This window comes from Lonchura striata, chromosome 1 (genome assembly GCF_050655825.1).
Source record: "Lonchura striata isolate lonStrDom1 chromosome 1, ASM5065582v1, whole genome shotgun sequence".
NCBI lineage: Eukaryota > Metazoa > Chordata > Aves > Passeriformes > Estrildidae > Lonchura > Lonchura striata.
Genome location: NC_140703.1, coordinates 56,693,250 through 56,718,693, shown reverse-complemented (window position 1 = coordinate 56,718,693; position 25,444 = coordinate 56,693,250).

Genomic DNA, 25,444 nt, shown 5'->3' with positions numbered 1-25,444 from the left:
TGGAGAGCAGCCTCTCTCTACACATGAACTAAATTCTGAGTGCACCCAGTGGAGGCACTCAGAATTGCATTTTTGGCCTTTTAATGAATTTTATAGTAGAAACCCGCTCAGTACTTGTTGCTTGCAACATGCATTCTGTTTCATTTGTTCATGCCACATATGTTTAATGGGATTTACGTTCAGTTAAGACATTGTTTAGGTAGATTATGAATAGCAAACCTGTCGATGTAGCAGCAGCTGTTCTAGTCAAGGAACAAATATATCTTAATACAATTATACTAAACACTGAAAAAAATCAGGAGTGATATAGTGGGTATTTTGCATGAAGTTGGTAAATGTCTCATGAAGGACATAAAGGATTTTTATTTTTTTATTTTGGAAACAAATGTCACATGTGACTGTGTTCATTCAATTGTTATGACTTAAAATTTTACAATAAAAATAATGGAGCCCCCAGCTTTCCTAATCCTGTGCTGATATATGAACTTGCCTCCCAAGAGATTTTTTTTTTAAACAGTGAACATATAAAGAAGAGAAATTGTAAAGAGAGTTACTGTAACTAGATACAAAAAGGTGTTTGTGTTTATATGTGGCTGTAATAAAAATGGGGGGATTCTATCCTTTCAATCCCTGAGCGGCCAAATTTTGACAGTATCAAGCAGCCTGATGCCAATGTTGAGGAGCATTCTCCCTCTGGATATGTAGAGGCTTGATGATCTCTGTATCCATATCTCTCTGTAGAAAACTGAAACTATATTTAATTCAAGAAATGAAACATTCAATTTGAAACTGAGACAGCCCCCTGGATGAAAGGAAAAATTAATCTGCATCTTCAAGGTGGATGATCTAGCCAGTACAAAACAGGAAAACAACAATACAGGAAAACAACAAAATTCTCTCAATCTATTCTACAAGAATGGTAATTAAGTAATCTCTTGACCTGGGAAGAAGGGTTGTCACATAGACTTTAGATGAAAACATTTCCATTTCCATGTTTAATCAATGCGTACATATTTTTCATTAGGAAATCACTGTCAGAAAAAACAGTTTAACTACCACACTTCAGAATATCTCTTCCACAAATCAAGCATATATAATTGTTCTATGCAAATTAGTAAAACTATAATTATTGTAATTATGTCTCACACAGCTGGCATTAATTATGGGTGGAAACTCTCTACAAGCTTTCCAGCAACTGTTGTGTGTACAGAATGACAGAAGATTCCATTGAAGATTTCAGCAGAACCCCATGTTAAGGAGTCCAATTATGTGACCAAAAGTAAGACATATATGTCCTGAGGAAATCAAGTTTAAAATCCTTTCTTTAGCATTGAATCACCATAGAAAGTAATGAATCACCAGAAAATCCAAAGAAATTGCTAAATGTTAACAGAAAATAAATTTTCTTTGTAAGGTTTAATGAAGCATTAATGACTGAAAAAGCTAGGAGGAGATATTAAAAAAGTGCATAACTTGTTGTTTCTGAGGGCTTATCAGGTGGAGTGGGTGTGGAACAACATTCCAGTGAAAAAATAAAGTGTCAAGAAATATAGCCCTACAAGAGGCCTCCCTCTCTCCCCTTCTCCCCCTTGCTTCCTTTTCCCTACACATTTAAAATGACAAAATAAAGCCTGCATTATTGAACTGGAATTTGGTTTCATTTGCACCTTGGTTATGGCAGAGGACTTTAAATCACAACGCTTGCCTTGCATTCCTTGTCATCGTCAGTCATTACTTAAAATAAATTAGTTGTGGGACTCATTCATTTATGGTTGATTGCTGACTGATCTTCAGTTCCTAACAATTGGCGCTGCATCCTTTGAAATTGTGTCTGTCTTGAAATTGAGATATCTAATAACCCTTTTGCTGTGTCAGCCTTGTGTATACACAGATATGAAGGGTAATGAATGTTTCACCCTTGCCTCCCTCTCTAGTTTTCCTTTATGGCTGATCACCTTATTTAGCTATTACTAGTTACCTTTTGGTTCAATGACATTCTTTTGTAAAATTGTCCTTATTGTTTCAAGTTAAATTTGATAAAACAGAAAAAATAATTTTATTTTTTAGCTTCTATTTTAACTATTTTCAAAAAAATGATGGTTAAATACAAGACAAAAAATGAAATATTATATTAGGATTTCTCATATTTGTATGGTTATTTATGGCCTTCCCATTTTAACATACTTTCAAAAAAGCTCTTAGCCTTTCTGAAATTTAAATTTTAATTGTCTAGTTTCATCTTCACTCTATTACTTATTTTTTTGGCTCTTTTATCTTAAAATGAGAACAATTTATTGTGTTCATTGATGAAAACAAGTAATTATTCTATACATAGTGATACATATAATACATAGCTGTATGCATGTTAATGATATTTATAGGTAAGTAACAATTTATAGTAAATTAGTACCTTGAAAATTCTATTTAGAATAGGGACTCATTGTAATGAATCATTATCTGCCATCAAGTTGTGGAAGGTACTAATATATGGAAATATCTTTTGATATGCCCAAGAATATCAATGCCACAGCATGAATGTGGGTGTACTTGACTTACTTAATCTATTTTATTATGTTTACATATTTAGTAACTTGCCATTCCAGAACTGGTATGGAGAAATTCTGTGGGGAAAAAAAGACTTAGCCCAATTTATACTGAATTTATCTTCTTGCTAGTTACTTCCAGAAGCAGCCATCATAATATAGGCAGGATAAGAAAAAATAAATGTTCTCTCAGTTTGTATTGGTAGCCTTCTCCCAGCACAGTGGGTTCATGTCCAAGAATGTGCATGTTTAACAGATTGCTTCAGACTCTAAGTCATTAATCACTTCCTAGGAAACCAATATGCTACATAGAATTTAACAGTTTAATACTATAACTGAATTACATTCAATTTCTTTAACATAAGATGACAGAACTATCAACACTGTGTTCCAGTTACTGTTATTCCTATTGATTCCTTGACCAGACTCTTTAGGGGATGCTTAATTTCTTAAGGCAACATGCATGACAATCAGTGAAAAGGTGTGCTTTCAATGCAGTCAGAACTAGGCAAATCCTGAATTTGAGGATCTGATCCTAAAATTATCCAAAAAGAATATAGTGTTTTCTAATCATCGTGTGTTTCTGCATATGATACTATCTAACATGCATATTGGTAGATAAGGAGGATGATAAACAGACCATTCTTTATTTTCTAATTTTGGTAATTTTTGTGGGGTTTATGACACATTTGCTTACATTTTATTATTCCATCACCAGCATATAAAATAAAAAATCACCCTTGGCTGCTGACACATTGTCAAGGAAAACTTCCGTGACATGGACTATTTTGAAAAATCTCTACACTTCACAGTTTCTAGAAATAAATGAGACCAAGCTGGCAAGGCGTAATAATTGCTAAGAATTTAATTTTTATTTTAACATGCTGTAGTTAAAAAAAAAAAAAAAATTAGTGAGGTACTCTGGGATTTGCAAGAAGAAAGTAACCACAAAATTAAGGGTCCTTTTCATTACTTCGCTTCTTGAGATTATGCAGTTATACACCTAATCTTTAATACACCACAGTGGAATGTTGCTGTGAAAAGTCTCAGTTTTGATTCTGCCTCAGCGAGGTCAGAGCTGAAACTTTTGTTTCTTTTTGCAGCTTATTCATGGACACCTGTGGTGTTTTCTCCAACTTTCACCACTGAGAACATGTTGAGACATAATGCTGCAAATGTTATTAGCCTTTCCTTACAGTACGGCATTTATTTTATGAGCCTTCTTTTGAGAAGTTACTCACACTAAAAAAATCAGCCTTTAAGGATAATAACAGTAGCTTTATTAGACAAAATACACTTTTCATTAACAGGAAAAAAACTCCAACAGCCTTTATTATTGTGTTGGCCGAATCATGGAAGGAAACACATGCATCTCATTTATCACAAGTTTTTTTCTTTAAATATTTGAGAACTCTGAAAATCTGAAATTTCTGATCAAATGATCTTTTGGATCACTAAACATTCTTTACAAGTAAAGGGATCCATCCATCAGAGGATCCCACATCTCTGGGTTGTACACTTCTCACTGACTGACGCTGTTGCCAAATAGCTAAAGAAAGATTGTTCATCTCTTGTAAATCATGAGAAACATTCAGCAACACTTCAATGAAAGCAAGACATACAATTTGTTTGCTTTTTTTTTTTTTTTTGACATAACTAGTTTCTTAGTGTACTGGGATGAATTGGTTAACATGGAGTGTGAAGGTAAGATGTGACAGAAAGCTTTTTTTTGCCTGTCTATTTCCTCATTCCAGCCAGAACTCACTTGTGCTTTGCTTTGGCAATTTAGGTCTCAAGCTCTAATAGGAAGGCAGAGACACACCATAGGAATTGCACACTGCAGTCTGCTAGCTGACAGAGGAAGAGCCAGAAAGACATTCAACATTAAGAAAAAAAAAAGAAAAAAATCTCTAGTGTGAGCAGCTTGGGCACTGAGGTCGGCTGCAACCAAAAATTTAGCTTCTGCAGAGGCTTGCTAAAAACTACAAAGACAAAAACATTCAGGGGATGAACTCATCCTATTTCAAGCTTCGGCAGATGGTTGATTCTCTAGGTATACCACATTTATGACCACCAGCTGAAGTATTGTCACTCACTTGAAACAGCCATCCAAGCTTGTTCCATTAAAGGCCATGATGATGCCCTTTTATGCTCTTTTCCAGGTCCTCGTATTTTTTTTTTCTTTTCTCACATACACAGGTGGGTATTGAATGAGTTATTTGAGAGTATTGTTGAGAAAGAATTTCAGATGATTGGGAAGTAAAAAAAGAACTTGCCCCCAGGATGTATCCTGTCTAACTTCTTCTATTTTAACTTGATATTAGGTTCAATGTCACATCAAATAACACTTCAAAACTGCTACTAACAAAGTTCACTTCTATCATTTTTCTTTGGACTGCTGTTGCCGTGTTGTATGAGGTGCTGAGAGTGCATCATATAGTCTATGTTTTCTATTACTTTTGAAAACCAAAAAGTAACATGAATTTCTATTCTTTTTTCTTTTTCCTTTGCAGTGGTTAAACAGATAAAGAAAATGAGTGTAGAACTCATCTTCTGCCCAATATATTACATAATTTCTGCTACAATTTTGGTTGTTAATATTTTCACAGATATGAGAGATTACTGTAATTAGAACATACCATGATTTGTTTACTTTTCTTTTTTCTTACTAGTCTCACATTTTTATTCCTGCCTTGGAATGATACAACACGTGTAATATCCATTTTACTTCCTCCAGATTTTACTTCTGGTTTAATGTTTTGGGTTTTTTTCTTCTATTTTTTTTCCAATAGCTTCTAAACTTTTGGAAAGAGTTGCAGTGATAGAAAAAGTTTTATTTTCATCACATAGCTACATTTAGAAAAGTTATTAGCCCACATGTCTACATTACAGAATGGGGGAAGGAAAGATGGGAGGCAGGCATATATGCATATGGCAAAGATGAGGAAAAGTAAAAAAAAAAAAAAATACAAAAATTATACTGTAAAACAGATACTCTAGCCAATCACAAGTTTTTTTTTAAATATTTTTAAATAATGGGAAATGAAAAGGAGAAAATCACTAGAGAAAATGGAAATTAACAAACAAAAAGAAAACATGTCTCCTTTTGCTTCCAAGAAAAAGGCTTATTCCACATTATCTATTGTTACTTTTAACAACCCTTGATTTGGCAACTGGTCACAAGCATTCTTCCTGCAAGGGAAGCACCTGAGAATGCAGAGCATATAAAGTAGAACAGAACTGGTTGAAATTAAGAGTTTCAGAATGGCAGTGCTTTAAAAAATATTGTTTTTAATTCCTCCTTTAATACAATTGCATTATAGGACAACATGGAAAAGTGATTCTTTAATGGGTCATTAGTGTCTTTGCCTGACAAAGATTATCCATCAGCAGTTTTGAAGATGTCAGAATGCAATTAATGATACATTACTATGACTTCTCCCGCTACTTTTCTAATACCTGCAAGATATTTACATTCATGAGATAGATACCATTTCTGGTCAGACCTTGAAAGAAACTTGTCTCAGACATGTAAAGGTAATAATCAAGCATGCAGACAGCAACAAAGACTCATCATTCACCTCCCATTAGCAAATACCTATACAGCTCCTCTGATTTATTTTTCCAGGCTCATCTCCCAACACATCTAAGCAACCTCACTCCAATTTAATTTCAACCTAGTAGCAGGTGCTAGTCTGAAAGATATGGGAAGGCTATTTGTAACTCTGGCAACATGAACAATGAACATAAGTTTCTTTTTCCTCTTACTACATAAAGACATGTCTAATCTTTCTGACCTTCCTAAAGGGACCATCAACCCCACTTTAACATTGTGGCCCCTCTGAATAAAACAACTTTTCACATTTTCAAAATGCAATGAGATTTCTTCCACTAATTATAGTACATGCTTCATAAGCAGATAGTGTTGACTGATAGGACAGCTACTGGTATCTAGTGGAACACAAAGGTTCAGCAGACACTCCTGATGCCTCTTCCCTTATGAATGTTTGAAACATTAGCTTGCTTCCTCAGGGAAGTTTCAACATTGTCTACAAATTAAGTTCCCCATGTCACATCCCAGCAGACAGGACAGTTCTTGGGAAAATGAACCAAGAAAGGTAGATCAAGGAGAAAAAAAAACAAAGGGAAAAAAAAGGTTTTTATACTTCATATATTAAAATGTAGAGATGAAAAATAAAATTAAAAAAAAAAAAAAGTCAAGTGTTACAGTATAGTGAGTGTTCCAGCTCCTACTGGCTTGATCATTTTTCCAGTGAGCCAGACAGATTAGCCTGGTAAAGCACCTGGTTCTTGTTGCCAGGGTCTCCCCACACTCCCAGCTGCTGCAGTGGCAGTCTTCACTGTGGTAACCATTCAAAGCAGTTGTGGGATTTCTGCTGCGGGATTTTTAGTCAGCCCAAACGTTCCAGATGGAAGGATTTCAAATGTCACATCTATTCACCCAGAAGTTCATGTAGCAACTGCTGCTGCAGGCTTTTGTCCTGAGGGCTGTTATGCCATGAAACTGCCAGCACAACTGGAAGATGAAATCTTAACATGATCCCACCTGAACTTGGAAGCTTTGTCCTGAGAGCTAGTAGCTCCAGGCATTTGCACACCCTAGAATTAAAACCAAAACAAACCTAGAACATTCAATAATCCTAGACAAAACAAACCAGCGAGGGAGTGAGGGAGGGAGGCAAGAAGGCAGGTGGGAAGGAAGGCAGGCGGGAAGGAAGGCAGGCGGGAAGGAAGGCAGGAAGGCAGGAAGGCAGGAAGGCAGGAAGGAAGGAAGGAAGGAAGGAAGGAAGGAAGGAGTGCTTGGAACATACTTTTTAAGAACAGATTTCAATTGGCTTATTGTCCCATGAAGGGGTTAGAAGAAATAATGGAAAACAAGGAAGGATTTCATGATTCATAGTTACTGGAGAAATTTATGCAGTAGCAGTATGACTTCCTGTAACAGTGATATATATCATCCTGGTTTTCTTCTGGAAGTATGAAGATAAATGAAAAAGAAAGTAGTTGACGTTTGTTACACTGCTGCTTTTATCTATGAAGGATTTGCAACAGCTTTGCCAGAGATCTGGGAGCTGAGACTGCCTTTCATTTTCAGGGAGACCTTCTTTTTTTAATGGGTTATTGCCCATTAAAATACCTCATATGCGGTATGAACCTTAACACTTGCTTCACCTTTAGTCTCTTTGCAGGTGGCTTCACTGATTCACTCACTGATAGTCAGAATCTCTTGGTCGAATCCTCCTTTAGTGTCTCTCCAGAACCAAACTTCTGGATGGAATTGATCTCTCTGCAGTGTATGGGTGGCAATCATTTCCCAATTCCCTTAGCTTTGACAAAAACAAATGCTACTATTGTATTTTAAATTAGCTATATGTGTAAAAGACAAAGATGCCATATTTTACCAGCCTAACAGATGGTAAAATAACTGGTAACTAACTGGTATCTGACATACCAGTCCATTCTTTGGACAGATATGACCCTGTACAATTTTGAGGATGCTGTCAGTACCACAGGACAGGATCATTTGGATATCTTCATGTATCACAGTCTTTGGACTGCAGCAAAGGTAGGACTGCAGTTCAGTGAGCTTTAGGGGTGGCAGTGAAGGCAGAAAGATAGCTGCTATCTTCACTCACCCTTGAAATAACTCACAGGCCTTTTCCTTTCTAACCTGTCAGATGAGAAAAGTCCAATCCTTATAGTGACACCTGGGAGTTGGTGGTAAATCATGTTGGAAAGGTAGAATGAACAAAAGAATTCATTTTGTCATCTGACAAAGTCATGTGCTAACCTAGAAATGTACCAAAACTGGCTTTGATCTTCTTCTATTGTGTTGATGTACACATTGCAAAGTTTTTTGTCACTGTTGTCTGACTTAATTAACCTGGCATACAGTGCTTTCTGCTGCCATTCCCTATTGTATTTTGTGGGCTTTTTTTTTTTTTTTTTCAATTCTCTTTGATCTATGTAAGCAAGTGGAATCCCTGAAGCAGTTGAAGAATACAAGTGTATATACATACTTCTTCCTGCAATGCCATGAGATCTGTTCGCAGTGGCCTTTTATCTCTTCCTGCTTTTTCCTCAGCATAGGAATTCCTCTCTTAGAGCCACTATACATGTGTTTCAATAAGTAAAACTTGTGGCTGTGATGTATGGCAGGTGAATAGTGGTTGTATTTGCAGAACACCACTTCTATCCTGAGTGTAGAATGATGTGTAGGCATGATTGCTGTGCAAGTCCCTGAAAATTAGGAAATTTTGCCTCTGTTTCTACAGAGGACTTATCTAAAAAAAGCATGAACAGCTTGTGGGTACTTGAGAGTCTTAATAACTATGTTAGCTGTTAGAGTTTGAATGCTGCAGTAAGTGAGGTTGCCTAATATCAAAAATGGGGTAAGACCATGGCAATGTAAAAGCAAATGATTAGATGAAAAGTTTCAGTATGCCTAACTAGGAATTTAGCATATCCAAGATGAAAATCCAAGGCATCTTGGAAATATGAATTCTCCACTCTAGATTCTGGGTACCAGAATGACATCTACAATATTCCAAATTTCGCTCTTACTATTTAGAGGTTGATAATCACTGTATTTAAACTATCTGACTCACTCCGCACCTAAGACTTTCCACTTGTAAATGCTAAGCATGCATATCATAATTTTTTCTTGTTCATTGTGTGGTAATTTATACTTATCAAAACATACTATTTGCAAGTGGTAGTTAAAATTCACACAATGCCCCTTCTATTTACAGAAAGAAAATGTGGTTACATCTCAACATACTCTGTTAATGGAATCAGAAAGCAAGTTCTATTTGCTCATAGGCTTTATGTTTACACCAAATACTCAAATGATTAAACCACCCTTTTTAAGTGCAAATCTGTTCTCTTTGTCCCCTTGTAAAGACAGTGATATTAATATAATGAAAGGTGAGAGGATAGCTTGTGTTTGTTGACTACTAATTCAGCAGTATAGCTTCTGGAAAATTTTGCCATTTATTGCTGCTCAGGAATTTATAACCTGGAGAAGCTGGTGATAATGGGCTTTAAGCTTTACAAACTCCCCAAACCACTGGATTAAAGAATCTGCTGTATTCTGTGTAGTCCCTGAAGCACACTTTAATGGTTCTGCTGAAAGGGTATCAATCATACAGGAACCGTTCCACAAAGTTACACTGAGGCATTCCAATATGGTTAAATGTAATTTTCTGTAATGCAATACACTTGTAGAACTTTATCTAGGAAGCCTAGCAATTAGAATCTTGGCAGCAAAAATCATGCAATCCGTTTTGCTTTGGTTTTAATTTCTGTAACTTTGAACTCATAAGTTTCATGAATCTCTCCTTCTTTTTCAGATATTTTTGTTTCAGCAATTTTTTTTCCCTTACGCTTTTCTATTTATAGGTGGGAATTGAAAATCAGGTGTGATTTTCTTTTCATTTATAGGTGTGATATTTTGTTTGGTCTTTTTTTCCAGACATGATCATTCATGCTGGTTATTCCTGCATGCTGGAAATTTTTCTGCTTTTGGTTGCCCATCAGAAAATTTGTATGTTTTCACAGAAAGTAGTATATAGGAAGGTATTCTCTTTAAGGAACTTCCCTGACAGGGAAAGTTAGTGTTTTTTATATATCATTACCAGTAATAAAACATTGCAAAAGGATGACATCTAGAAAAATTTAATCAATCAGTTGAGTCCAATTTCAATTAAAAAAGGAATGTTGTTTATGTCTTCAGCCCTTCCAGAAGCTTTTTCTGCAGTTATATTCATAGGCTACTCAATTCAAAATTGCCTAGTTAATGACTGTCAACTGATATCACAATCATGACAGTGAGACTATAGTCAACTATAATATGTGAAGGGAAAGAAATCAACTGTAAACATTTGAAGTGATATATTTTGGAAAAAAAGTTGGAAGATACCTAATTTTTCTTCTCAAAAGCTTTGCACGATGTATTTAAATAATATGAGCAGATATAATAGTTAGAAAAACTCAGAATTGAGATACCAGTTTGCAATCACTAACAAGGTATTTTCAGGAAGGTTAGCCTTCTAGTTTGTTTCACAGTCTTAAGGAGGTTTATTCTTTAAATTCCAAATTCTGCAGATTTTTAGAACATGCAACTGTCTACTACAATTTCTTTCTTCTCTGACTCTGACATTTCAAATTATAAATGCAACAATAATAAGAATTACAGCCAGTGTAATTCTATAAATTGACATGTCAGATAAACTCTAATCCATAAAGCTATTACACCAAACCTTCTGTTGTTTCTGAGGCCATGAAGTAAATGAGAAAGAGACAAGTTCTCTCATGCTGTATAAAACTGGGAAAAATTATGTTGGCAACAATGATTGAGGTTAAGATGTCTGGAAAATATTTGAATTATACAAGTTTCAGTGAAAAGATTATATCATTAAGATAAAGCCACTGTGCTATGAAACAACATACTAATGTTTTAGTATGGCTTTAGTTGCTCCAAGTTGTTTGGTCCTCTTCTTTTCAGATACATGGTCTTGAAGACCATTAGAAAGTTTTGCTAAAGAATTTTGCAAGAGGATTTTGAAACAACTGAGTAGCACAGGGTTGACATTCATACTGGAACCCCTGTCTCTACAAGCTTTTTGGAAGTTGAGTGAATTTTTGCTTGGTTTCTTTCGGTTTTGTTGGGCTCTTTCTTCTAATGAAGATTTGTCTATCTTATATCTCTGCTACAGTAAACTTTAGAGAATAAATCTGAGATAGCTGTAACATTGTTAAAAATTGACATAATTCCAGTAGCTAATATACTGTATTGAACTAATATACTATTAGTTCAGTACAGATTTTCTGATTATTTGAAATCTGTATCTTTCTTCACTTAAACAACATAATGAAACATTGATTTATCATTATATTAAGATTCTTAAATAATTTTGTAGGCATTTATTTGAGCATATTTGAACTTGTTGTTTTCTTGTTTAATATTTTGAAAGTGCACCATGGTTAGTTTATTTTTCTAAGATATAAAGTGCCTTCATCATCTTAGCTCTCTCAGCTCTAACATTTCTCTTCCTCTCTCTTTTTGATTTGTTTACTTCCTGAGGCTTCAACACTATCATGTAAGGAAATGGAAAAATGAGGCAGATATTTGTCAGTTCTTTCTATTTTGAGATCAAGGAAAAATTCTATAATCCAGTGCTCTTAGAAGACATTTTGGAATAAAACCAAAATTTATTAATTTTTTTTTCTAAGTGTATTTTGTGGACATTTCCTTAATATTTTAAAAAATTACTTATTTGTTGACATTATAAGACACTATTTACAATTGTTTACTTGTACAATTGCCAATATTTAAAATATAACCTTAAGAACAATGAACATGAACTTGATTTCAATTGAAGCTGAGAACTGTACATTCCAAGTGCTGGGTAAATGTCATGATCATTTTTAGGTAAGATGCTCACCTTCATCCCTGCCTACTTGTGTGCCTAACATGGTGTCTTTCTTTCCTTATCAAAGCTGCAAGAGCTTGGGACTTACAGGGTACAGGCACAAGTCTCAGCCATTTTTAGATTCCCTGTTAGAGCAAGGCTTGAGTTCAGTTCTCTGTTACCTGATTTGCATGGAAAAGAAGAAAATAAATGTGTTGGAGATTGCCATGTGCATGCCATGCTCCAACATATATTTATTGTGGACAGAGAGACGATCAGGAGCTCAGAGTACACTGTAGTCACTTCCATCCACTGAGTGCAATGTAAGAATCCAAACCCAGACATAGTAGAATTTTTCTAAAAGCAAATTTGTAGAAGTTGTACACAGGTAAATAGGAATAGTCCACCTTCAGATAGAAACCGCACATTAACACTTAAAAATAAGTTTCTGCATTTAATTAACACTGTAAAACAAACAAAATACACAAACAAAAGAAATTAAGATTATGCGTTTTTTACTCATGTTATGGACAGTATTTTTACTTGTATTCACTTCCCTTATCTGAGAGATGGGAGTCAAAGGTAAACTATTTTATCTCTGACTGAAAAGCAGGTACATTGGGAAGACCTAAGTTTGTGTTTATTAAATTCATAACTATATTGATAATTTCAACCTAATTAGCAATCTAATTGCCTCTATTGAGTGTAAATGTGAAAACACTTGTGCAGGTGAATTGTACTTCAGTTAATACCCCAAGAAAAATCGCTTCTTTATTTACATATGTTGTTACATTTCTATCTGATCTTCAGCTGCTTTTGCCTTGTTGTGTATAAGTGTTTCCATTTCAATTGACTTTTTTAAACTGGAAAAATTTTCTATGGTATAAAGGAGGAAGTATATTAAAGAAGGTAATGCATTTCTTAATCTCCAAAACATTCCTTCAAACAAACAAGCAAACAAAAAACCCCAAACAACCCCTCTCATATTATTAACAACAGGAACAGACATCTTATACAACATGGCTGTGGTATTAAACATAGCTTGCTACTCGATTGCCAGCAATAACCACAGGAGATTGCATTAACCTGGCAGGATACGAAGCTGATTGACCTCTCTCCATGATGAAAAAGAGCCATACCTTCTGCAATCCTTGTCTCATCTCTTTTTTTTTTTTTTTTAATTAATCATCAATGTTACCTCTTATCATAGTCATTAACAGTCTTTAGTGAAAGTACTTCCTAAGGACTTCTTGGAAGTGTAAATACAATATTTTTGCTGTTTTTTTTTCCTAATACAGGATTACATAGGTTTATTCAGTCATTTCAAGAGGACCAGAAATGTGGTTTGTGCTTTGTTTTGTCCCTATTCTCATTCTGCTTTTTATCTATGTATTTTTTTTTTATTGCTTCAGTCAGCTTTATAAATATTGAATAAGGACTCATTGGTTTGTAATTCGCTGAATCATGCCAAATATCTTGGTAATAAAATAGCTACATTGTTTGAACTCACAGTTTCTTTCTCTACTGTCATAACTCTGTGACTGATTTCACATCTTTTTTAGTAACTAAGCCATTTCATTTTAAGTTCCCCCAAAGAACTCTCAGGTGACAACCATCTGCTTCTTTGAATGTTTGTTCCTTAATATATCACTTTGAGCTCCATCTAACTTCTCATTATCTGACAACTCATCTTCATTACCTGAAGAGAGCAGTTCCAAATCACATATCTTCTCAACTTCCCTATGCTGGAAGTTGACACAAATCAATAATTTCACATCCTAGCAAGATGCTTCTCCTTAATTTCTCCTTAATTTTTCTTTTTGTTCATCCAAGGGATTCAGAGATGTATTTTCTTCCTAAAATGATACAGTCAAATTATTCTAATTTGGGGTTTATAATAATATTCATTTTCCCTTTGAATTCTTTTCATTCATTCCTCTATAATTCCAGTCTTTAAAGATTTTTTTTTTTTTTTTGGTAATATTAATTTCAAGTCAATATGCATGACAAAACACTCAGAGACTGAACTTCAATCAGAAGAGAAATGTCTACTCACTGATGGCTATATTTTACTTTCTACAAAAATCCCACTGAGGAGCTTTGGTAGAGTATCTCTCCAAAGCAATTACAAATCTTTATGTGGTACATATAATATGGTGACAGTTTTCTATTAATAAAGAGAAAAAAAGGAATAATTTTACTTCTTTGTCCTTTGGGCTCCAGGAACAACACCATAAACAACAAAATTGAACTAGCAAACTGTAAAGGTTGTTTTTTAACATCCATAACTACACTGTAGAAAATCAAACTTGGCACATATGTGTTATTTCTCACTTAAAATAAATACTCTTCTTGTTAATACATATCTAACAAAATTTACACTTTTGGCTAAAGCCTCTGATCCATTAAACAGTTCCATTATATGAGTCACAAATAACATAATGTCAACCTCTTAGCTGAAGAAAAAATATTTCATATAGTGAATTCCATTAATTTGAGTCTCCAGGTCCTTTAGCATGCTGAACCCTCTTTCCAGGTGTTCTGAGCATAAATACAACAAGAATATATTCTAGAAATTTCTTGGGTTTAAACTGTTGACATTTGGAAGAAAGAACAGGATGTTAAACATAACAGTCTGAAAGGAAAAAATATTTTTAAATGTGGAGTTATTTTAAGTATATTTCTACCTTCAAAGACTTTATTTAATAGTTTGAAATATTCATTGGTTGATGGAATTTCTGTGTTTGTATATTTATTCCAGACTTTCACTCTACATTTTTTCTTCTGAGTTATTCCAACTACCTGTTTATAATTCCTAGTTTTTTTCCCCGCCGCTTTCATGTTCAAGATTTTATTTGCCAAATTGTCTGTATCAGGAACATGAGGACATATCCCTAATTGTATGGAATGCCTTTTGTGTGTTGTAAAACACATGCATTATGACTTTTATTTTCAATTAACTAATGATGCATTTTTTAAAATAAGAGCATGGGCAATGTTTGGTTTGGGTTGGTTGGTTGGTTTTATTTGTTGCCCTCCCATCCTTTTCCCCTCAAGGTCAGCTGTTTAGTTGTTAATCCTGAATGATAAATCATTCAGAAGTTTTCTAGTCACTAGGGAGAGCCTTTCAGGTTGGCTGTTACATCTAAGGACATTTTTGGATAAAAAGGAATGAAAGTCAGTGCAAGCCATTTTTCCAATAAAACCAGCCAACTTTTATAAATAATCTTCCTTGCATTACTACTGTGAAACATTTAGGATACAGCAACTGAAGCTAAATATTGAGGTATTGCATAGCTATTTGAAATATAAATGAGTATCATAGGGCTTGCAAGATAAAGGGAGTTAGTAAATGTCTAAGTCACTGAGGAAAGCTGTGAGAGCAGAGTGGAAACCATCTGTGAAACCTTGTAGAAGTTACCTCATCACTCTGTAGTGATTCAGGTAAGTATTTTCCATATATTGAAAATGTTTTTTAACTCTGATGTACAATGAACTATTGGATACTAAGATTGCTTGCTTATCCAAATTGCATTTTGATGACACCTGATCTAAGGCAGTCCTGATGTAAGTGTGAAGAAAGTGGTATCAGTTGACCTTCATAGGTCTGTTCCAAACTCAATTACTTTATGGCTTCATAATATGGCTTTACCTTTTTCCAAGCTTTTTAAAATTTCAGTGTAAAATCTGAAAATACTAATAATATCTAATATTATTAGTTTTCTTGAGTTATCATTAGTAATGACTAGTAGTTCTCACTAAGTTTGTTGGGGTTTTTTTTGTCATCAGCTCAAAAAGCAAAGCAAAATGAGTATTTTGTGTCTCTTCAGATAAAAATTACAGAAAGATTGAACTATATTGGGTATACATACATTTTTTGTTTTAAAGGAGACTATACACAAAGTCTATTGCTGTGTGTTCAGAGCCTTGACTACAGAGGTCCTAAGTCATGCAGGATTTATAATGGAACAGAAGAGAAACCAGGTCTGAGAAATCCACTCAGAGCTGAGGGAAATGACAAAATCCTAATATGAGAGATGTATTTTTCAGGAGTCCAGGAGAGTATTTTCTAAAATATGTCAAATCACCACATACATCTACTTTCAAGCGACTGTATCATATCATTATGTCCATGCTACATACAAGCAAATACTTGTGACAAAGCTTTTACTCATTGTTGAAGATAAGAGGCTGAAAACCTCTGGCTAAGTAAACCAGTGAGTAACTTGCCTAGTAGGTACTAAAGCTATTTCCAACAAAGGATATTTATTTCTGAGGGCAATCAACTAAAGGGTGAATGAGAATTCAACAGAATAATAAAACAGGTAAAATAGTTGCAGGTCTGTACACAAAATAAGGCTACTTTATGCAGTATTTTTAAAAGCAAATAAATAAATTAAGGCAGAAATGTTAAATATGCAATTTTCAAGCGTCCTCATGAAAACATTACCCAGGAAAGACATGATTGGCAAGTGCTTCAAGTCCATGCTTCAAGTCCCATTCCAGTAATCACCTTAAATCAGGTAGACCTTATGTGATCAAATTCATCAATTTTGCATTGAGCTACACTTTCGGTCAATTTGATGCATAGAAAAGGCCTGGATAACTCTCTTCTTTTCACTTTCAGGTAACAGATTCACTCTGTAAAAGCTGTAAGGCTGATGTAATATATTCAATGGAGAATTAATACACTTGGGAGGGGAATAATTAATATACTATGTTTCCTGCAAAAGCCTATATATGTAGAAAAATAGAACATACCAGCTCTGTATTGCTTTGCATCTTCTAGACTCCAATACAAATAGATAATTTTTCTCCTATCTTCCATTCTTCACTGAGCCATATGTGACAGTTTTCCAATTTCTGCAGTACCCTCACACTGCAGGAATTGGAAAAGCAGTACTGGTACTCGCTCTGAGGAGCTTATACTGCTTCAATTACTCTGGTGTATTGTGAGCCTCATTTTGCAGCACATAAGCAAATGTCTTATTGCCTTTGCTGATTTCAAATGACCTGATCCAAAAGGTTAAATCTATTCTTTTCATGCTTAAATCACATGACTGTGCTGAAATAACATGTGGTTGCTCTCATTCTAACAGTATTGCTCCAGTGAGCTTCAGTACACTAACTGTTCAGTATTTTCTCCCTTTCTAAACAAAAGTAATTAAGTACTGTCTCAGGGTCAGCAAAGATCAAATACTTTCAGTTAAAAAAATTATTACATAAAATCATATTTTCTCACTATTATAGGACATGCTGCACTCAAAGCCATGCAAGACTAGCTGCTAAACAAGCTTGAACAGCAGTAAAGAGCACGCATTTTACTTTATGTGAAAGTAATTTTCCAATTATAATCATATCTTTCACATTTCTCTCTTGTCTTAGAAAACTTTTCAAAGGAAGTGTCACATTTAAAATTCAAGAGGATGTAGAAATTTTTTGTGACCGATTATTAAATAGCAATAAGACAGGAGAACATAGTATTAAGCTGCCTTGTGGGAGGTTTAGGTTGGGCATTAGGAAGAATTTCTCCAGAGAAATGGTGTTTAGATATTGGAATGGGCTGCCCAGGGAGATATTGGAGTCACCATCCATGGCGGTGTTCAAGACTGGATGTGGTACTCAGCTGGCCATGTGCCTTGGTCTAGCTGACATCGTGGTGTTAGGCCACAGGTTGAACTCAATGCTCAGAGATCTTTTCCAACCTAAATGGTCTGTCATAATTAAAAATAATTTATGCTAATAAGCATATACTGCACAGGGTAAGTATTTAGATGTAAGGACTTCACAAGTTATAATTCCAGGAAGTAGTTCTAATAAATATAAAAAATATATACTACTATTGCTACTGTTAAATTACAGTTGCAGAGACAACACTATAAAACAATATACGCTGCACAACTTTTTTTCCCTTCTTTTTCTTTTTTTCTTTGCAGAATATCAGGCTTATTATCCATGTGGCTTCCCTATTCCCTCATAGCCGAAAACTTTATGTCTCTAGCTCCCTTTCCACACAAATCTCTTTCTTCTTCCTTATAATCTTAAATCTTCTACTGCACTCAAATGCAACTTTTGTCTGCATGAGGGCAACAGATAGAAGCAGCAATGACATGTACCCAGAAGCAATCAAGTATACAGCTTACTAACTGAGTCATGCCAACATGTCAAATCTACTTTATCTCTTTCTAACACAAAAGGCTCTTCAATTAATTTGCTTGTTACAGAGATTTGGAATTGGATATTGCTATTCCTTGATGTGAATCAGGAGGCAGTCAAATCTCATCTGCGCATTTGAGTGATACTTAGCTAAACCATCTCATTACTGTGGGCTTTTAAACCATGCATTTTTCTTTCAAACTTTTGCTTCAAAGCAATGGCTTAATTCAGAAGGGGACATAGGTAGCATATCTGTCTGCGGCTAATTCTAAGGAAGGTACTTGCTTCAATCCTAAAAATTCAGTTTCAGTTGCTGGCTAAACCTGCAAATGCTTAAATATCTAAATTCATGAGTTCTGTTTCCCTTGTGATTATAGTGGGTTTTTTTCCCTTCATAATCTTCCATATTTCTGCTCCAGGACAAAGCTCATTATCAGCTGACCAGTTTCCAAAACCCATCAGGACATAGAAATTCACTGTTTTTATTCTAAATCAGTCTCCAATGTAAGTTTTCAAAGTAACTCACAGAAAGGACAAAGACAAGACTTAACAGCCTGGTAAGTAGATGCTGAGAACAGGTATAAAAAAAACTCAAAACAACAGATTAGAATTCACATGCTCTAGCTATATACATCCGGTACTTACTAGAATCTAGTCACTGGGAGATAATCTCCTTTCATAACCAATAGAGTTCTCTTCATTTTTAGAAAGCAATTAATCTTATTCAGTTTAGATGATCACATTTAAATTAATATAAATTGCTCTTTTGAGATAAATACAAGGCTCACTCTCTAACAACCCTAAGAACAGCAGTCCATAGAAAGATCCTTTTGAGCCCTCAGTTCCCAGAAGATAAGGGATTACTGAATATATCTCAAACACTGATAACCAGATGGCTGAGAAGCCAGCCAAGAGCTATCAGTAATAGCAGACAAAAATTGTTGGTAATAGTCAAGGATTGTTGGTATTAACGTGCTGTGAGAAAGAAGTAGTTTTGGCTGGAGAAGTGGGGGCCAGGTGAAGATAGAGCAGCATTTTCCATGAGAAAGAAAAACAACACAGTACAGCCCAAGCTCAGGAATGATTACTGGAAGTAGACGTAGACTATGCAGTGCGACTGGGACCAACCACCAAAGATCCCCAAAGCCCTCTGACCCCTTTCCAGAAAAAACAGACTACACATGAGAACTAATTACCATATAAAGCAGTGTGGTGTGGTGAAATATGTCCATAAAAAGGTACCTACCCCTCATGGCCCAGCAGTGGCCCTGGACCCTGAACATCTCAGCTGGATCAAATTAACTGGATTGCAGTTTATCAGCTGAATCAATGCTGAAACCAGAACTGGTATCCCTTCATCTGGGTCAGTTCTGAGACCACCATTGGAATCCCATCAGTGGGTCATCACACTGTGATGTGTGATGTTTCTATAGAGAGGTGTAGAAGTCAAGCCTGCGTTTACAAATACAAGTGCTTAACAAGGAACAATGTATTTCACCTCTAGGTTTTCTTATTCTCTGCCTAATTTGGAGCAACTAAGGACATCTAACGCATGGTGCAGATGATCTATTCATCATTAGTCTTTAAGGTGTTTTGAGCTAAATGTCTTAACAATTGAGTTGTATAAAATTTCTCTAAATAAGGAAATACATAGTAGATAAAGCTGGAGTGGTCTTGCTGGGGAAAGTACAAGTGGTCCCACAGTCTGATAGTTTAGGTAACAACTGTTTGAAGACCTGGACTAATTTCCTTGTTTTACAACTCTGCATATATTCCAGTGGAACAGCTTCAAGGAAAGCCATAGCTTAAAAAATATTTGGTTAGCACATCTGTTCCAAACATGGCAATGGAAATATACTCTCCTATATCTGCTATTCCACAAGACTAGATGTTGTTCTAACCAACAGGTTAAGCCTCAGCCCTATGTTTTCAAGGGTCTAGGAAAGAAGTCTGACCCAAGAAAACAGAGAGATGAATCCCCAGTGCTGCCCACAATTAGATGCCTGTAACAAGGTAGAGAATAAGTCCTTTGCTTTGGCACTTTGTTTCTTCCAACTTCCCATTGTATTATTTAATAATTTCTGTGAAATAGACAGGAAAGTTTTTGAGAATATGAGTTGGTATTGTGCAGAAGTATTAAGTACCCTACTAGAAAACTGCTTTAAGTCCTGAAGAGACACGGAACTTGTTTATGTTTTTTCCACCAGCCCCAGTTATCAGTGTACATAGAAAGTGTTAGGAGCTTAATTTCTCCTTCTATAGATAGGCATTGATTCTTGACAGTTTACTGCTTGAGCAGAGTGCAACTTGGGCAATAGATTTCATAAAGTGAAAATATGCCCAAAACTTAGGCTCTGCCATGTCTAAAATTATTCATGGAATTAACCTAAGCAATTTGAAACTGCTTTGGTTAATTCTTCATATGAGGAGAAACATCTTGCAGCTTCATAAGGTATCAGGGGAAGTAGGAAGATTAATTTATTTTTTTCAAAAAAGACCAAAGTGGAATTGAGAAAAGGGTGGGAGGTCTTTAGACCATATTTTATTTATGGCTTTCATCTAAAAACAACTTTTTACATCAAAGGGTTGTGCCTTAAAGCACAAGTAAACATTTCATTAATGGGGCTTATACAATGTCTATTAAGATCTGCATCATGCAGAAGAGAAGGAAACAAAAGGTTCAAAATGAGGCTAAGGAAAAAAAAAACTTCTCTAAAATTTCACAAAGAAACGATTTTGTTATGTTTTTGAAACTTGATAAATTTATTTTAAGTAAATACACCCATAAAATCTGAACAGTTTATTTTATGATTGCTCAAATAAAAATTATAATATGCCAGCCTGCCCTTGCAAGTTTCAAGGTTACCTACAACAGATTAGAGCAGTCAAGCCTCATGATGCTTATTATGTATTTTTGCTCTTAAGGTTTCCTATGAAACTGTTAGCCTTTTCCTTTGACATTTCTTGTTCTGCATGGCTGAATGTACTTATAAGCCACATATTGCTTTGAAGGTAGTCTTAGTAGTGTTCAGGTTAAGTTAATTGCTAACAAGTTACACTTATTCAATTGCCTTTGTTTACACCACAAAAGAATATTGTTTTCCTTGGTGGTTTCAATAGTTTCCTTTGAAGTCGCTCATGTATAAGCATACTAATTTTCTTCTTAATAGGAACATTGAGAAATTGTTCTGGATGCTAATAATGGAGTTAATTAATTTTTTTTTTGAACATTAAATATAATGAAGAATAAATGGAATAAAAGTGGTTTAAATATTTGTTTCATTGAACAGGGAAAATATATTTTAAGATACATTCTGTAAGAAGACATCTGTAGAGAGTTTAATAAATTTCTACAAATTATTTTGCAAAAAAATGGACTAAAGTAAGCAATCAGGAAAAGAAATGGGGGGAAATAGCTAAGCCTAAACAAAATAATATGACAATTATTACATACTGCAGATTTATAAATTTATATCTGCTATTATTTTAAAGCAAATATTTACAGTTGTCTCATTTTTACTATTTGCTTGGCTAAATATTTTGATTACTTTTCCTCTTTATAGCCAATTAAAACTTTAAAGCCAGTAGACTTGTGTAACTGATGAATTAATTTTTTGAAAAAATAAAGTTACATAAGAATTTTTCATAGAATACTAAAACTGTAACAGTTAAATTGAATAGCTATGTAAACTACATCTACCAAATTTATGCTCCTAAACCAAGAGTATCACAGTGCAGATACTCAATTGCTAAACTAAACTGTAAAATGATTTTCTGTAGTTGATAGTTGGATAGTAATTTATTTGAATTAGGCATCAAACCCATCCTTGGCTAATTCTCCTGATATGAAAGCATGTGATCTGTCTTGCAGTATAATGAAAATATGGAGATATTTCTGTTAAGCGTATACATTGCTTGGTCTCAGTGGCAACAGTGCACAAAATGGGTTGTTAATATAGTAAATGAAAAAATGTGTATTTGTTGCTTTCATAAAGCTTTATAGTATATGCAATACTTTTGTATAACTTTTATAACCCTCCACATCTCTGCAAGAGGCCAGTTGGCTGATGTTAAAAGAATGCATAAATTTTCTACATTGCTTCTCTTAGAGTGTATGGCAAGAGTTCAATATTTGCTGCTGACTCTATTTAGTAGACAATAATTCAGAATGGAAAATTACACCATACATACAGGTTGACACAGTTTAACATAATTGACAGCTTGCTGAGGGACATCCTGGCTGGATTAGCTGGCACAGGGAATAGCTGTCTATCTGAAGGTGAGACTGAGGACACCTATGAAACCACGATATTCAAAGATACAGCAGCTTTGCAGAGAGATTGCCTCTCTCTTGACCTCGTTGCAATAAATACAGAGCGTCCTATATTCACTCTCTGGGCACTTAAGTAGCATAAAAAAACAAACAACAAAATGTAAATGATCCTTTTATTGGGATATAAAACTATCTTGTGGGATATTAAAGCACTCATAACACATTTGTAATGTTTCTAAAATGCTAGAGTATTATTTAGAATTTGACAGCTGGATAGTGCAGCAACAGCAAGAACTGAAAAACACACAGCACCTCTTGTTCTATGTTTATCTTAATAATATATGTACAGTGTTCATATATGAGCCTTACTGAAGTAATATTTTTGTGCCTTTTGACAGTGCATAAAAACAGTGAAAATAAATGTAAAAATCTGAGAAACATAGCAAGTGCTATCATTTTGAAATATGCTCCTGTATTTTATCTAAGGAGAGAGTGTAGAGAAGAACCTTGGGCCAAGGTTTAACAGCAGTTTACAAAGAAACCAGGTGTTATAACAAATATGTCAGGGATTATTTAGACAATGTTTTTACAGAAATTCTTAGCCTGAGATGTTTGATAACTACATAAATAGTAGGTGGATGAAAAGGTAAGTTGTTGTTGCTGCTGTTTTAATTCTTTTAACAATATTCTTAATTTCAGAATGTTCAGTATGGAATTCCAAATGTTTATTAAAAAAAAGAGTTCACTTCATAGTTCCAGTTATGATCTGAATCAAGCCCCTTATTTCATAGTCCCTTTATTTAAAAGAAAAAATACATCTTAAGGTCTGTCTGCTCTGAATAGAAAAGCAGTTCAAGAAGGGTAAAAGATATTGTTGAAATAGTCTTACTGTCACTTACTTTGAAATCCAGAGTTATCTGAAATGTTTGCACATAATTTGTCTAAATACAGCCATTAAAAAAAAAATGTGCCTTGATAAAGGGAGTGAAAAAAAATTCAGGGGAACTAGGTAATTCTTTACTAATTAAATACTTTAGTAGTTTGAAAGGCGTGTTTGCCTGAATTGATTTAGGATTAATTTTTTTTTTTTATCACTGGTCTATATATAATATAGTGTCAGAGATCAGATCCATAATTAAAATTCTTAAACAGGAAAAAAATAAACCCACAATGTTTAAATGGAAGATGGAAACTTTTAAAATTAAAAAAAAAATTAATTAAAAATTAGGTGTTTAGTCTCCTGAAGCAAATAGTACAACTTCCAAAGATATAAATAAGACAAGAACTTCACTGGCTTCACTATACTGAACAGTCAGTTTGGCAGAATTTAAAGCTTTGATGCAATATACCAGGATGAGTCAGTGTAACTGGCACATTAAAAAGAAAAAAGTCCTTATATTTTCACTATACCATAGTATTTAATTAAGTTCTCCTAAATGTTTTCCAAATGCATTTTCATAAAGTAGCAAGAAATGTTTTCTTACCACATTAATAAAATTTATTTCATACCTCAAAATCTATTTCCTTATGCACAAAAAAGGATATGTGTAATCACCACCACCAGACAAAACTTAAAAATTCAAAAAAAAATCATGAATAAAAATATTTGTCTGTTCATGTCATTATTATGTTTTTAGTGCAGAGCATAGAAATAGTACATGCTTTAAAAATATGAAAATGTGTTATGTAGAAAGTTTTACTTCACCTAAATAAAAGGCAGAATTTCAGAGGTTTAAATTTCCAGTACATAGAACAAGCAAATCATTTAGGAAGTGCTCTTAGGAAATGAGTTTTGTGTGTGTACAGAGAGAAAATTAACAAGATTTTATTTCCAAATTCTTTCAGTGACTGAAAAAAAAAAAAAAAGACAATTAAGGATTGCATATCACCCAAAAAACTCTTCTAAATTATTTTTTCAAAATTTTGGTTCTGTGGAAAGAATTCAGTCAAGTAAAATAAATATTTAATAGGCCTTGTACTACTCAGTTTCATGGGGTCTTAGTGACTTATTTCTGAATGTGTGACTTTAATCAGGCCACAAGAAAAACATATTTATGTGAGGCAATCCTTCTTAGTTATCAGCCATCTAACTAGGAACTATCTTGGAGCAAAGCCCTTGTGAACTCTTAGGACAAAATCAATAGCTGAGGAATACATTTTCTGTATTGCAAGATTACTCAAAGATGTCTTGAGAGATCCAGAGACTAATTCATTCACCCTCTGCTGTGGTAATATAATCAGCTACTCATAATTGCCAGTCTTATGAAATTTTCCTCTCATACTGAATTCCTGACTCAGCTGTAGTATTTATTCAACAGAAAGATAAGTAGTAAGTTAATCAGCTCTCTCCAGAAATCTCTAAAGCAATTACATAATTATTTGATATCTCATGCAAACAGAGGTGCTTAATTCTAGACATGCAAGGCAAACTTTGATATTTCTGCAACTTATAGGTGCTTTCTCTACACATCAACATATTTACACTAGAAGAGGATAATTAGGAAGAATTTAGAAAAATCCAGAGCAATCAAAAGCAGCTGAGTAATTGCAGAGGCATCTGCTAAAGAAGAAATTTCTGCTAGATTGCCTACTTTTCCATTTATTTACCTCTCCTTTTCAATATTAATAATATAACATCAGTCATAGAGATTCTGCAAAGCAAATGCATTCTCCACGTACATTGCTCCCATTTCTCATAGAATTGCACTGGATATCTTTAAAAAAGAGCACTACTTGGTGGAAATATCCTTTACTTGGAAAAATAGCTGAACAACACCCCTTTCCAAATATTAAAGCATGAGGAAAATAAATGTTGATAAAGAATAAGACTGGGGCAGCAAAAGAACAAAATTTTTTTTTATCTGTAATATGAAGTTAATTGGAGAATCTGACACTGACGTGCAAATCAGAGTAGAGCATTCCAAGAACCAAGGTTCTTCAGAAGAAAGTAAGAACCTATACTGGGAAAAGAATTTCACAGAAATTTTTCAAATGTCATTTAAACCTGCAAGCTTTTTGTGTCTTCAAAATCTTTTATA